The 15,368-nt window shown below is 49.1% G+C and overlaps 1 pseudogene; it reads left to right on the top strand.

The window, feature by feature from the left end:
- The first annotated feature begins 704 nt into the window (after window positions 1-704).
- On the top strand, window positions 705-7,924 carry LOC136492497 (polyamine oxidase 5-like; annotated as a pseudogene).
- Window positions 7,925-15,368: the final 7,444 nt, after the last annotated feature.

The following is a 15,368-nucleotide window of genomic DNA, read 5'->3' as shown; positions in this document are numbered from 1 at the left end:
CTCCCCCTCCTGCCCCGTGGCATGCCACAGGAAGGGTCCCGCCTACGGCAAAGGCGGGTCTTTGTCCCCGGTGGCTAGATCATCCCATGGGATGGGTGACATGGAGCCATCCTCCTCCTCTTCTTCTTCCTCCTCATCTTCTGACGAACCTTGACGCCGCTTCCCTCGCTACAGCTTCGCTCGCTCCTTCGACCGCCGTTTCTTCACCTCGTCATTCTTCTTCTTCTTCATTTATTCATATGTGGAATGGTTCGCCACCCTCATGGTCGTGTGCTCTGACAGCGGCGCGATAGAATCCCACCGGCAGCTCGATGAAGCCCGCGTCCGGCCACATTACAGGATGCCCCAGGATCAGGAGCATAGTGTTGGCCTCCCCCATGGCCTCCTTGATGTGCTGTGCGACATCGCTGTCGTGGAGCAGCCCCTGGCGAGCGTCGTCCCGACGAGCTACGCACCGAGCATCGTCCCGTACAGCAGGAGGACGCGTACCATCAGGGGCGCCACCCTCCTCGCGTGATACCCCTGATGACGCCAGCCCCTTAGAGGCCGTGGATCTTTAGGAATGCGATGGCCTTGAGGAGGTCATGCATCCTCTTCTTATCCTTGATGGATGGCCCCCACGGCTATGACGGCGGTACCTCTTTCAGCAGGTGCCCAGAGAAGATCAGCAAGGGAGTGATAGGGTCATTCTTCAGGTAGAACCAATGCGAGTGCCACCCCTTGTTGGATCTGGAGAGCTGGAAGGGTAAGTACTCGACCGCCTGCTGCCCCTAGAGGTGGATGCCTGCGCATCCCATCGGCACCGGGGTCTCCCGGCCTTTCTCCTTCTTCTTGATCAAGGAGATAGAGAAGAAATATTTCTACAGCTCGAAGTGGGCTCGATCCCCAGGTACCCCTCGCACATCGCGATGAAGACAACGATGTGCTGGATCCCGTTGGGGTTCAAGTGCTGCAACTCCATCTTATAGTGGTGCAGCAGACCCTGGAAGAATGGGTGAGGAGGAACCGTGAGTCCGCGCTCCTAGAAGAGCACAAAGGAGACGACGTAGCCGTCGGGCGGCGCCGATGCATCCTCACGGCCAGGCACAAGCCACTCCACCGCATCAGTCCTCCCACGGAGAAGACCACGCTTAACGAGGCCCTCCATCCGTGCATGGGTAACAAGCAGTACCATGAATCCATGGAGGATGGAGGCGGCTGCGGAGAAGCAAAGGCGGCGGCAAAGAAGCGGAAGCTACAGATCTAGGCCTCCGATGGTAGATTAGCAAGCACGGCAGATCCGAACGACAGCGGTGAAGAAATGGAGAAGGTAAGGCTATGGTTTTGGTGTGTAGGAACATGAAGGGGGAGGCCGCTATTAATAGGACAGAGCGGGGCAAGAAGGCAAATCGTCCGCTGAGGTTCACGCGCCTGCTGCGCCGTGTCACGTCACCTCCCTCCGAAGATCGCACGCACGCTATCTCCGACCGCACCCTCAAAGGACACATCGGATGATGGTTCGCCCGGTTGACGGGCCAACAACCATCGTAGGTAAGGAGGGATACAGAGCTGAAAATGCTCCGACGGCCCATTCAGGCCCGGGAGTTCGAAGGCTAGCCCACCGACGGGTTCATAGACGCTCTGGGGCACCCTTAGAGCGAGGGGTGGAAAGGGATGGGCCCACTAGCGGCCAGTACCTGAGCGCACGAGCGCCGTGGGCATCCCGGCCCATGTTTGAGTCTTGGTCGGTTCCCAGTCCATGGTTTTTTCCTCGAAGAAAGGCAACGAGGCTTTAGGGCCGGCCGAACGGACCCAAGAACTATATTGATTGGCTGCCAAGAGTCTGGAGTCGGTCATCAGCTGACCCATGCTGGACCCCCACGAACGCGAAGCCGGGGCCCCACTCGGACAAGCCCGTTAATAGCTCATCAAGCATTATGTGTCGTCCATCGAGGGAAAACGTGGTACGGCTCAGCCCCTCCGTTTTATCGTAAAAATGCTTGAGGGATGACGATCACAAAAATGAGGCGACCCTCGACTGGACCCCTTCTACATGCGAGGGCTCAAGGGAAGTTGGACTCGCAAGGAGACCGAACGCGTGGTCGCAGTACGATGGCGGACCGATCGGGTCCTAGGGGACCGAAATCAAGGAAAATCTTTCCGACCTTCGGAATCATATGGTTACATGCCCCAAGAAGACCGGCCATGACAAAAGGGAATCACCATCCTACCAGGACACGCCGTGGGCTATAGAAAGAAGGCCAAGGCCCTCAAAGTCCTCCTGTCCAGAAAAGCCTCCAGAGGAGTATCCTACTCCTCCACAGGCTCGGGGGCTACTGTCGGGTATCGATAACTAGGATACCCAAATCAAGGAAGTTAGCGCTCACGCTGACTTCCCCGGATGGCTTGAGACGTATTAAAAGGTCTCGCCCGACCCCAAGGCTACGGGCTCCGTCTCGCCCGACCTCAAGGCCATGGGCTCCGTCTCGCCCGACCCCTTAGGTGCGGGCTCCGTCTCGCCCAACCCCTTGGACGCGGTTTACATCTCGTCCAATGGGGACCCATACCGCCGCCAACCACTCTAGGTCCAAGCGTATGGGCCTGGGTCAAAACTCTGACGCCAGGGAAGAGGCTGGCACGCCTCGATGTAACCCATGGCCATGACGGGCCATACTTGGGGATTCACACAATGTTTTCATAAACGCTAAACGGTAAACAGTCGGTCACCTACCGTTTAGCCATTATTCAGGCCAAACGTCCCATTGAACGGGCTAAACGGCCAATTAAATGGGGTAAACGGATGATTAAACGGAAATGGCACACCATCGTGTAGCGTTTACACGGTGTTTAAACGGGCTAAATGACCATTTAGGCGAACAGTGACATCATGAACAGTGTTGAACGTGCCGGTGCTGCTCTGCCTAACCCTTGTACGGACGCTAACAGGCGCGTCAGTTCACCACGACGTCCGTCGAGATGGAGTGGAACACCATGAGCGGCAGATGATGCCTGCGCATGGCTCCAGTGACGAACAGGGCCGCGACATGGAGCTGTCCCTGTTGACATCTATAGGATCAGCGGGACCCGCGTGAAGGAGAAGAAGGACCCGGCAACCATGAAAGCTTTCTTCTCTCTCGATCTTCTACTTTTCCTCCTTTGTAACCCGTGCTTTCCCTTCGTCTATAAAAGGGGAAGCAGGGCGCCTCATGGAGGGGGGGCGAAAAAACACGAGATCGGAACACAAGAGCATGACACGAGCACATGGCTAAGCGGCAAGCGAGCTCTCAGCACCCGTCCACTCCTTCCACCAGAGACTTGGGATCCTTTCCCTCTCTTGCCTGTTTGTAACCCCTACTACAAACCAAGTGCCAGTAACACGAGCAGCAGCGAACTGGACGTAGGGATGTTCCGCCCGAACCAGTATAAACCCTTGTGTCCTCTGAGCACACCATCCGAGCCAGACGCGCAAATACAAATTTACTCGTCGGTGGTCCAAAAACACTAACACTATGCGAGGAGAAGGCCCCGGAGTCAAAGACATGTACATCGAGCGAAGCTAACGATCTGTGTCATAGAAGCAGCCGAGAAAGCCAAAGTCTGAATATGAAGATTCTCGGGAGATCGACATTGAGGCACTTGAGTTAATTAGTAACTCCATGAGTTAGCACTTGTATAGATTTGAGTCGTGTGTGTGCTCTTTTCTCTATGTCCTTTTTTAACAGGTTTTTATGATGGAATTTTTAGTGAGGCACACACACGCAGGTTGCGAAGGGCAATCCTCGTGACTAAGGTTCGAGTTCTATTTACGCCTTTTCTAGTATAAACATCTATTAGGTCATGTTGTACCGATCATAACCTAATAGTTGAGACGTCTAAAAAAACTAATAACTAAGGGGCTACTGTTTAGGGGGGCATGATGTATATGGACCAAACCTAGACTGTGTCATGTGAAATCCAACCTAACAAGGGGCCACTTGTAAATAGCCATTGTCTATATAAGTGCGTAGGGGCACGACGGCAAAGGACTTCACCTCCCACTCATTTCTATTTGTTTAAAATCTTATTAGTGTGTCCTTTCTCTACCGTCCTCCCTCCTACCTCCCTTTCTCTCCATTTCAGAATCGTTAGTTCCAACACATTATTTAACATTCATCATATCAATCAACATATTTTTATATTTATGATCAACACTTAATATTCAACAATTCAATAATTATTTAATGGTTTATTACATCATTTATATCGGTGCTTGTTGGCGGAACATGTCCCAGGCACGCACCCGTGCCAAGTTGGGCTCCAAGGAGTGGTCAGACCATGTGGAGTGGGCCAGACGAGAGGTCAACCAGCTCATGCAAAGCACCAACGGCCTCCTATACGCCATTGAGACTCGGCTCAGGAATACGTGATGGATCCATGTCTTCTCTAGTGGTTCTATGTAAGCAACATTGCTATTGATGATAGGACCTGCACGGTATTTATAGTTGAGTTTTTTTAGGGGGGGGCGTATACATGATGCTCTCAGATCTCGGTGCATATTAGTTTATTGACGATGGCAATATGTGTTTGTTTGTTTGTCTGATACGTACGAACGTGTACCTATATACGTTGTCGTCTGGTTGATGAGTCTTTTTATTGTGTGTCTATATAATTGGTGAGAGAGGTCAACCACCATGGAGCCCCGTTTACACCCTTGCATTGGTGGGTGAACTGTATTAGGGGAACTGCTGTTAATTTGGATGGATCAGATGGAGGGAGTGTGCTAATGTCATCACGTAGACGCCGTTGGGCGACTCAGACACTGTAAGCTGCTGCTGGTCGACGATGAAGATGGTCACCGTTGGCGCACGACACCGGGTACGGCAGGCACGTCACCAGCCCGTTGTTTGTGCCCACCTCGCAGCACCCCGCTGTGGTCACCGTGGGAAAAAGTTCTCAAAACTCCAAACTGTACCACGACTACGACCCTGCCTGCGCCAAGCCATGCTCTAATTTTCTAACAAATGCACGGTTTTCGTTGAAACCGTTTTTCTTGCGGCCTACGTACATTGCCCCCATGAGCTTTGCCTCTGGTTGCGACTTGCGACCGGCACCTTCCATGGTACTGGATAGAACGGCGGATGCTACCAGCACAGACGTCCATGTCGAGCGGGTGAGCCTGCCGCTCCAAGGCGAGGCCGAGGTACAGGTCCGTGTGTCCAATCGAGGAGGGCTTCAGCGCTGCGCTTGCGCGCGTTGCTGCACTAGCAACTCTGCACAAAAATGGGCCCTAGTGGCAGCTGATAGTCTACTAACAGTATCAACAGCCAGCGTACACAAATAATTAAATGGGCTTGCTATAACTTAGGCGTCTGATTTTTTCCAACCTTTCAGGCGACGTGGAATCACAGAAACGGTGTGAGCTCTTCCAAACACCCTTTTCAGCCACAGTGGAATCCCAGATCCAAGTCGGAGCTACTCCATGGTGGATCTGCAGATCTGAATCCTATTCTTGAGACTTGGAGTTGTCCCAGACAATCCATAAGTGTCGACGTGTTGTCGTGGGATGCGGGTTGGTCAAATCCTTTTAACTTTAAGTAGAATTATAAAAAATATTAGCAATAATTGTATCTCCCATTAAATTTATATTATAAAAATAGATTCAAAGATCTATCCAATAATAAAAATTATGTATTATAAAGATTAATATTTTTAAATATATATTTAGTAAGGTTTAGTACATTTGATTTCTCATAAAGTGAGAAGATAAAAGGGACGGAGAGAATAAGCCTTTGCGCTGCGAGCATGTGGTCTGATGCCTAGTAAGGTCTTGGAAGGGTATTTTGTCTATTTACATTGGCCCTATTCGCTTGTCATTTCAGCCGTACTTTTTCAGCGAAGGAACAATGTTTTTCTCTCACAACAAATCAGTAAACAGTACTTTTTAGCTTGTCTTTTTTTTTCTCTCCTCTATGTTTACAAAATCATTATTTTAATAGACATGATGTCTAGGAGCAAATTACCATGGTCAAGAGTGTTCACTAGCAAATAACATATTAAAATAGTGTCTATCAGAAATTATCACCATTGAAGAATGCCTTGCAACAATTTTTTTAAAAGGGACGGCAAAAGTTTTACCGTGATTTATATTACATGAAGAAAAAAAAAGTGAGAGCTCCTCCACTGACGGCATCGATTTTCTGTGCTCCGGCACATTACCAGAAGCCTACAGACACGACGGTCGATCGCCTTCATCGTCAAGTCAATTTGAGAGAATCGAATGAAATTCCTAAGACCGTCCAAAATGCGCTAGCTACTGCCGTTCCAAATTATAAGTATTCTAACTTTTTTTAAAAGTTAAAGCATCTTAAGTTTGACAATAAATTGACAAAGATTTTTATGACATCAAATAGGTTTACTGTGAAAATATAATTAATAAAAAATCTAATGATATTTATTTGTTATCGTAAATGTTATTATTTTATTATATAAATTTGAGATGTTTTGATTATACAAGAAAGTTGGAATAACTTATAATTGGTACGAATGGAGTACATAATACTAAGTTTAAATTTCTGATTGATCGATCTTATCGTACGCGTACCTTGAGACGACGGCGAGAAGGATAAGTGTAGCAGTCCACCACCGAGTCGTCGTCATCAGGCTTCCAGCGGCGGCATTCCATGGCGGTGGTCTCTCGTCGATTTGATCGACGCCTCAGCCTCTAACGCGATCAACTATACGCGATCGAGCGACGTACGTACTCCTCAGTCCTCTATACGGCAACGAGTGGGTTAATGGCTATGATCCTGTCATCAAAGCTCTCGCTCAAGGTCTTGATATTCACCTCAACCACAGGTGTGCAGAAGAACCATGCATGTGATCCTTCCGTTGTCAAATTGTATACCAAACAGTTTGCTCATTACCTCTTTTTTTTTTTGTTGCTCAGGGTCAAAGATCATACAGCGTTATAATAAGGTTATTGTTTGTGTGGAAGATGGGGCAAGTTTTGTTGCAGATGCTGGCTGCGTTCGGCTGGCTGGCCGGCTGGGGCTCGGCTGGCCAGCGCACTCACGCTTTCACTGTTCATGTGAACAGTGTTTTCAGATAGAACAGTATTTTTCTCTCACAACAATCAGCCGGAACAGTGTTTTGGTTTATTTTTCAGTCCTGCCGAATAGATCGGCTGCTATAATAACCGTCCCTCTCGGGGTACTCTAAGGCAAATATCATCAAGTTTGAACCTGAGGTACCAAGAGAGAAGCTTTCAGCAATCGCTGATCTTGGCGTTGGCATCGAGAACAAGATAGCTCTTAAGTTCAACACTGTATTTTGGCCCAACGTTGAAGTGCTAGGTAGGATCGCCCCAACGTTAAATGCCTGTGGCTACTTTCTCAACCTTCACAAAGCCACAGGAAACCCAGTCCTGGTATGCATGGTAGCTGGAAGATTCGCATATGAGATCGAGAAGCTGTCGGATGAAGAATCCGTGAACTTAACTTAAATGCTACCGCAGGCAACTGAACCGGTAAATCAAGCACAGAAAAACACACTTTCAATTACTTAAAAAAAACACATACTTTCAGTTCCAGACTCTATATGATGGATGATTCGTGGCTCCTGACATTTTTGGGTTCTCTTCTCCAGGTTCAGTATCTGGTTTCACGTTGGGGCAGTGACCCAAACTCACTTGGCTCCTACTCGTGCGACCTGGTGGGGGAAACCAGCTGACCTGTATGAAAGATTTTGCACTCCGGTGGGCAACCTGTTTTTCGCTGGTGAGGCCGCCTGCATTGACCACTCTGGGTCGGTGCATGGAGCTTATTCGTCAGGCATTGCCGCTGCAGAGGACTGCCGAAGGCGTCTCTCAACGCAGCTAGGCATCTCCGACCTGTTCCAGGTCGGCAAGACTATTGTGAGGGAGGAGATGACTGAGGTCATGGTTCCCTTCCAGATATCCAGACTGTAAGAGAGAAATCTATTCACTGAAACACCGTGTTGTGTTGTGTTGTGTTGTGTTGTGTTGTGTCATCCTGAAGCGGCAGAGAAGGTTAACGGTACTTGGCAATATAGCTGCTTCGATTCGCGGCACATATTGCCTTCAGAACTGTTGTATTGTCGCATGCAGTTTGTTGTTTGATGTAACTCTATTTAAAATAAGGCAAAATAGCCGTTTTGGTCTCTGAACCATTACTCGAGGCTTAGTTTCATCCCTAAACTTTTAAAACAGCCGTTTTAGTCCTCAAATTCTACTTTTAGACTCAATTTCACCCTATAACTATGAAGATGATCGTTTCAGTTGTTAAACTTTGTATTTTGAGCTCAGTTTCACCCGTAAACTATCAAAATACATTTTAGTCTTTAAATATTTATTTTGAGCCTCGAGTAATAGTTCAAACCTTGCTGCTGTTGGAATATTCCCGTTGTTCGTCAGTGACCGTAGTATTGGTTTAGGCGGTCCTGATGTAAAACCCGAAAAGGGTCTCAAAACACAAGAAGCCACAGCGGCCTTTCTTTCTTTCAGCCGGCGCCGCGGCAGCCAGCACTGGAGGAGCACTAGACGCCGCGCTAGCTAGCTGCTTTCCTGTCACGGCAATGTATGCCGTCATACGGCACTTATATACTATTATTATTAGGCTAGCTACTAAGCCAGACGAGGCAGCCACTCAGCAACTAGCGCGCCGCCGTTGGTTGCTGAAGATGACCTCCCTCCACCGACCACCGGCAGAATTATTGGCGCGGCCGGGCGGGCGGGTGGCTCTGCCGGGACCCGGGAGGAGAATTTGGTCCCGTTCGACTTACCCTATATTTAATTTATTTGATTTTTTTTAAGTTAGTCAGAATAATGTTTTTTTAGTTAGTTTTATCTAAAATTCTACCAGTCGAACGGGAGCCTTTGTTTCCGTCTTGGTGCGCGTCTAGCCTATGCTTAATAATGTTTTTCTCTCACAATAATTTAATCATAACAGTGTTTTTCGTGCAAGCAGACAACAGTCAACAGACATGGGTAAAGTCCGCCTCTGATTTGGTACTCCGCGAGATATTTCATCCAGCAGTCAGCTACACTAGTTCTGGCTACTCGTTAAACTGCCAATTACTCCACTAGATCTGCAGAGACCAGCCCAAGGAAACAAATCAAAACAAAAACAAAAAAAAGGTGCAACCAAAATAAGCAGCAGATATAGCTGGACAAGTGTCCTAACTCTTGTAACAAAACAAATTCGTTCCCAAAAACAAAACACAAGTCCCCACATATAATAAAAATATTAATAGAACAAAGAAAATGCCAGTAGTCGTTGGTATCAGTCTCGGCTGACAGATCAGGTACACACGTACGAGTCCTCGCCATCAGTTGGATGAATATTCGCATCCCGCTGCCCGGTGGCCGGTTCCAATCCACACGCTGCTCTCGATGCAACTTGTCCCCTCCACTCCACAACGCAAAAGTGACAGAGGGCAAAAGCGAATTCTACCGGACTCTTGCACTCTCACTCGCAAGTGGCAAAAGCGAAATCTGGACGGGACCGCCGCCGGATCGCTTTTGATAAAGCCCGAGGGCAAAATAGCCGAATTCGTACTGAACTATCATGCTGGGCTTAATTTCGTCTCTCAACTATAAAAACGTTCGATTTAGTCCCTAAACTATCGCGCTGGACTCAATTTCGTCCATCAACTATAAAAACGTCCGATTCCATCCCTAAACTATCGTGCTGGGCTCAATTTCGTCCCTCAACTGTAAAAACGTCCGATTCAGTCCCTGAACTATCGTGCTGGGCTCAATTTTAAATTTACCACAGTTGCTTTTTTATTTTTAAATCTAATCTGGTTAATATACTGCTAAAACTTGGTTTGTTTTTTTCTGAGCATCTTAAAGACCTCAAATTAAAAAAAACTCAAAACTAGAACGTTGTAGATCTCATCAAGAACTATAATTTTCATATATAAAGTATCTCTATTTGACCCCATATATGAGAGATACGATTTTTCCAATGCGATAATTTTTTTGAGCATCTTAATGACCTCAAATTAAAAAACTCAAAACTATAAAGTTGTAGATCTCGTCGAGGGCTACAATTTTTATATAAAAATCATCTTCATCCAAGATCATATAAAAAGATACATTTTTTCTAAGTTTGCACCTTGTCGCGCCCGTCTCCTAGGCGTGGCGCTACAGTGCTGCCGCGCCACGGGAGTGGCCCAGTGAGGATTTTTATATCTTTTTTATACGATTTTGAATGAAGATGATTTTTATATAAAAATTATAGCTCTCGATGAGATCTACAACTTTATAGTTTTGAGTTTTTTATTTTGAGGTCATTAAGATGCTCAAAAAAATTAAATAATGTTTTAACAGTATACTAATTGCGTACAAGTGCTTATCGCATTGGAAAAATCGTATCTCTCATATATGGGGTTAAATAGAGATACTTTATATATGAAAATTGTAGTTCTCGATGAGATCTACAACGTTCTAGTTTTAAGTTTTTTTTTTAATTTAAGGTCTTTAAAATGTTCAGAAAAAAAACGAACCAAGTTTTAGCAGTATATTAACCAGATTAGATTTAAAAATAAAAAAAAGCAAATGTGTTAAATTTGAAATTGAGCCCAGTACGATAGTTCAGGGATTGAATCGGATGTTTTTATAGTTGAGAGACGAAATTGAGCCCAGCACGATAGTTCAGGGACTGAATCGGACGTTTTTATAGTTGAGGGACGAAATTGAGCCCAGCACGATAGTTCAAGGACTGAATCGGACGTTTTTATAGTTGAGGAACAAAATTGAGCCCAGCACAATAATTTAGGGACGAATTCGGCCCGTACCATGAATCTAATGGGCACAACAAAATTGTACCCAAATTCTAAAAGCTCGCTTCCGTCATTCTGCGACGTGCTGTAGGCCTGTAGTAAAAAGTTTTACAGAACACAGCTCGCAAAAAAAAAAAGAATGCGGATCACCAAGTAGTACCATGCATAGGTTGGAACAGGCCCAGGCATACTTAGGTAAGCTCTTCGTCCCGTTCGCTTCGCTGAAAAAAAAAGTTAAAATACTGGTTAATTTGTTGTGAGAGAAAAACACTGTTTCGGCTAAAAAAAATAAGCTCAAAAGTACGGATTATAAGATAAGCGAACATGACCTTTGTATAATTGGAGCTTATCTATAAGTTTATCGTCGGGTTCACAAACCCGGGTCCCTCGCGGACCGACTTCCCAACAGAGACTCGGCTCAGCAGGCAACGTTGCAAACAACGCGCAACTCATGGGCCGGCAAAAGTAATTAAACGACAGGCCAGAAGGACAATCCAATCACCGACCGGAAGGCCTGGCCGAGGAGGAACGGTGTCTGTTTCCGACTTTGGCCCACCTCTTCGACCGGAACGCTCGCTTCGGTCTCCAGCACGCCTCCGGACGGCCTCTCCGACCGAAAGGCCTGGCCAAACACCGCTTCCGATTTTGACCCGCGTCTCCGACCGGGGATGTGCCAAACCCCTGCTCACTGCTCTTCTCCGACTGGCACGATCAGAGCCGACTGGGACCAACCGACCGGGGACGCCCGCTCGGTAAGGACCAGGAAACGAACGAAGAAAGTAAGGCAGGGCGCACAAGTCAAACCGCAATACTGGGAACCGTACCCTGTACACCTACAGAAACTGTGCTCTGCGACCTCCCTGGCATGACAGAACTCGAGCAGTATCGTAGGCACCGACATTTTCCCCTACAGTATTGTGGGCGCCATTAACTCCCGTACGGTAAGGCTCCCCCTACATGCCTCTGGGCATCGACAGTGTTATGGGCGCCGGTATTTACCGTACCAGACGAACATGGTAAAACCCCTTGCGACCTCCAGGTATCAACAATGTGGCAGGCGCCAACGTCTGTCATACCCGAAGAAGACAACACAACCTTCCACGTGCATCTGACATTCAACAGTATTATGGACGCCTACCATCATCATGTATCCACCGGCGTGGGCAACAAGGCTTAGTAGCATACGTACTCTCTCCATCTCACTCGTAAAGCTACCCCCTTCATCTATAAAAGGGGATGCACTTTCTCCCAAATGACTCAGTTGATTCATATTCATTAGGTCGATCAAGTTCAACGGCACACAACAACAGAACCATCGGGTTCAAACCACAAACACACGCTTGAACACTTAGCTCATAGCGAGGCTCCCGTCACTCTCGGCCCTTCCGACCGGAGTCCGTCCGGACCTCTTGTACCCCCCATCTTTCTCCTTCTCGTTTGTAACCCCACTACAAACTTCGAGCACCTGAACTCAGGAATAAAGTCACCGACCAACTCAAACTGGACATAGGGCACGTTGCCTAAACCAGTATAAACCATGTGTCATTGAGTGCTAGACCACCTCCGATCACAACGTACGACAAAACTATAAATATTTACGTGTTGGTCACTTTCTGCACCGACAGTTGGCGCCGTCCGTGGGGAAGACGTTGTACGTTCAACACTTTTCGTCATCGGATCGCTCACTTTTCCACCACCTTCACCATGGCGGGCTCAGGCGATACGACTCGCTTTGGCTCACTGGAGTTTCCCACACTCCCACCTGTTGGGATGTGGGTTTCACCCGTCTCTGAGCCATCCTAGGCCTTCCTCTTTGGAAGCCTGGACTTCGTCGCCGACCGGCTCGACGTACTACACCTCTGCGAGGAGGCACTCGTTCCGGTGCCCGTCAGAGGGGCACCCTCCATCGGCTTCGGGATGCACGACGACTTCAACGACGAGGCATCTGCACTTCATTCCGAGCAAACTCTCTGCTCAAACCCCGCTGTGAGTAATGTACATACTGTTATTTACTTGCTATTCTCTATCTACCGCCGATTATCTAGAGGGACCTCGTTGTCCTCGCCACAACCATCATGCGATCAGTTCCCCTATGGCCTCGCGTCTCCCGCAGACGCGTACGCCCGGGGGCTTCGAAGGATGCCGGCGCCACCCCCTCTCATGTCTGAATTCGTGGGGATGGAGAGCTATGCTCCAACCTGTTTTCTCAATCTCATGGATAATGGTGTTGATAGTGACGGCTCCAGCATTGGCGATGTGGCGCCTAGCCACCGTTCGTCCTGAGAGTGCGCTATGACGGACGCTCTAGGACAGCCACCGGTGGTAACGGAGTCCTTGTAGACTCACACCCCTCCGGACCATCGTATAGAGACCCTCGTGCTCGCATGGGAGCACGGCGAGGAGCTACGACAACAGCGGCTGAACCAGCCGCCGACTGCGCCAGCGCGCTTGGCACCCCACACTACGCTCCGTGCGCATAAACCGGCGAGCGACGCACGGGGTCACGTCTGTCGGTTCCAGCACAACACCATGGACAGGGGGGGATGATCCCCCATAGTTCGCTCAGGCCAATCAGAACATTGCGCTGTAGCAATGCTGCTGCGCGGCCTCCCCCAGCTGAATGACCCCTAGGAATAGGTGATCCATCGGAACCTCTGGGCACTAGTGGAGACCGTCGCCATTCAACAGACAGAGAGCTCCGCATCGCGACACCGACCCGCGGCCTCTCTCCCCACCGGGGGAGTGGGGACGCACCAGACGAATCGCTCCACCCGCTCACCGCTACAGCTGCCAAGCACGACACAGGAAGCCACATCTCCGCCTCGTCTTGACTTCACGACCGCATATACACGAGCAGCTTGGGCCGAACCGAGACGCTCGCAGTAGCGACCGGAGTCCCAGCGCGGACGGCCCGGGACCATGGGCCTTTGTCCGACGCATCCAATGAGCACCGCTCCCACAGCGCTCCAATGGAGGCCGAGGTAAAGGCAAGGCCAAGCGCCAGGATCAGGACGATGGCCCCTCCATGCAGAGGGGAAAAAGAACAGAAAAGATCACCGCCGATCGGTCAACTCCGCGTTGGTCACCACGGTCGATCACACAGGCAAGCAGCCCCAGCAGGACCTTCTGGGTCACTTCAACAAGCTCATGGAGAGCTTGTGCACCAACCACGCCTACCCCGTCAAACACCTCTACAAGGACTGCGAGCTCCTCAAGCGCCTTCTGCGATAGGCCAGCGGGCCAAAGGAAGAAAAAGGCGAAGAAACAGTGCCCAAGAAAGGGGGCATAGCGAGTAAGGATCCGGACGACTAAAGGCCGAGGTGCTATGACCGGACGCCTACCGACTGAAGGACGACAACAACAACGTTCTTGCTAGAGCTTGGAACAGGTATGTCGTTTCCTCCCCTAAAATTCAGTCTTACCATTGTTTACTTAATGTTTGCTCCTATAAAAGCACCCTGACCCGAACACTTTTGGCCTGGGTCGCTCAGGGGCTCCACGAGGGTGCACTACTACCTCTCTTTTTCGTTTACTATCATATGGTGAAACTCCTTCCTAACCAAACAAAAGGGTAGTTCGTTCCTTTAAATTGCCTTACGTAGCTTTGCTTTAAAATATTCCGACCGATCGCACCCCACCTCTACCTATAGTTACGAGCAGTTGAGCCTCGTGGGCCACGCTAGGGCTCCTAAGGTTGCAGCCTATGGGACGAACGGGCATGTACAAAAAAGAAAGAATAAAAAACAACAAAATTATGCTAAGGTAAAACTAAGGAATGAAAGGGACAAGCTTCCCCGAACGGAGTGACTCCATCACAAAAAACAAAATCAATTATAGTCATTGAATACACAAGAACGTTTACACGGGGGCTCCACCACGAACTTAAACTTTTTTATCTACTAAACTACTTATACTTTACAAAGTTGTTGGGGTGGCTTGGCGGCATCTGTTGTCGGTGCGACCGATGAAGGCGCGGGCTGCTCACTCCCCGGCGGGACGACATTCGGCTAGGTTAAAGGCGGGGCGATGTCCACTTCTGACCTAGGCTCCATGCCATCCGTAGGCTAGGCAACGTCCCCCCGACGCACGCTTCCGGCCAAGTCCTTACGGCGGGCATCCATCACCCACTGCGTAAAGACATGCTCTGCCACCAACCTTGCGTGCGGCAGCAAGCTCTCCACGAGCGATTAGATGTCCTCCATGCTCAAGCCATCGGCATACCTGCTGCAGATAGTGGTGAAGTCTAGGTTTGGGTGGTATGTCACCACCAAAGTCAACACCCCTGACGCACCGTAGAACAGCCCATGTGTGATGAGTGCCCGGACCTCATCCGAAACCTCCGTCAGCTGGATGACGGGCGCGCTAGTACTTGGCGCCGACCCAAAAACCTCCGAGACAACGAGTTGGGCAACATTGTGGATCTAGTCAAGTTTCCCCTCGAGAGCACATCGCTCCTCAAGGGACTTAGCCAGCGCCTCCACATTCTGGCCAAACATCGCCTTGGCCGTCTCCAGGTCCTGCTCCAACAAATTCACCTTTCTACCCAGCTCTAGAAGAAGGGCGACAAGCTCAAAAACAAGCTAAAGGAAGCAATCAACGTGACAAAA

This window comes from Miscanthus floridulus, chromosome 11, assembly GCF_019320115.1.
Source record: "Miscanthus floridulus cultivar M001 chromosome 11, ASM1932011v1, whole genome shotgun sequence".
Classification (NCBI taxonomy): Eukaryota; Viridiplantae; Streptophyta; class Magnoliopsida; order Poales; family Poaceae; genus Miscanthus; species Miscanthus floridulus.
This window is presented reverse-complemented; position numbering and strand designations above follow the sequence as displayed.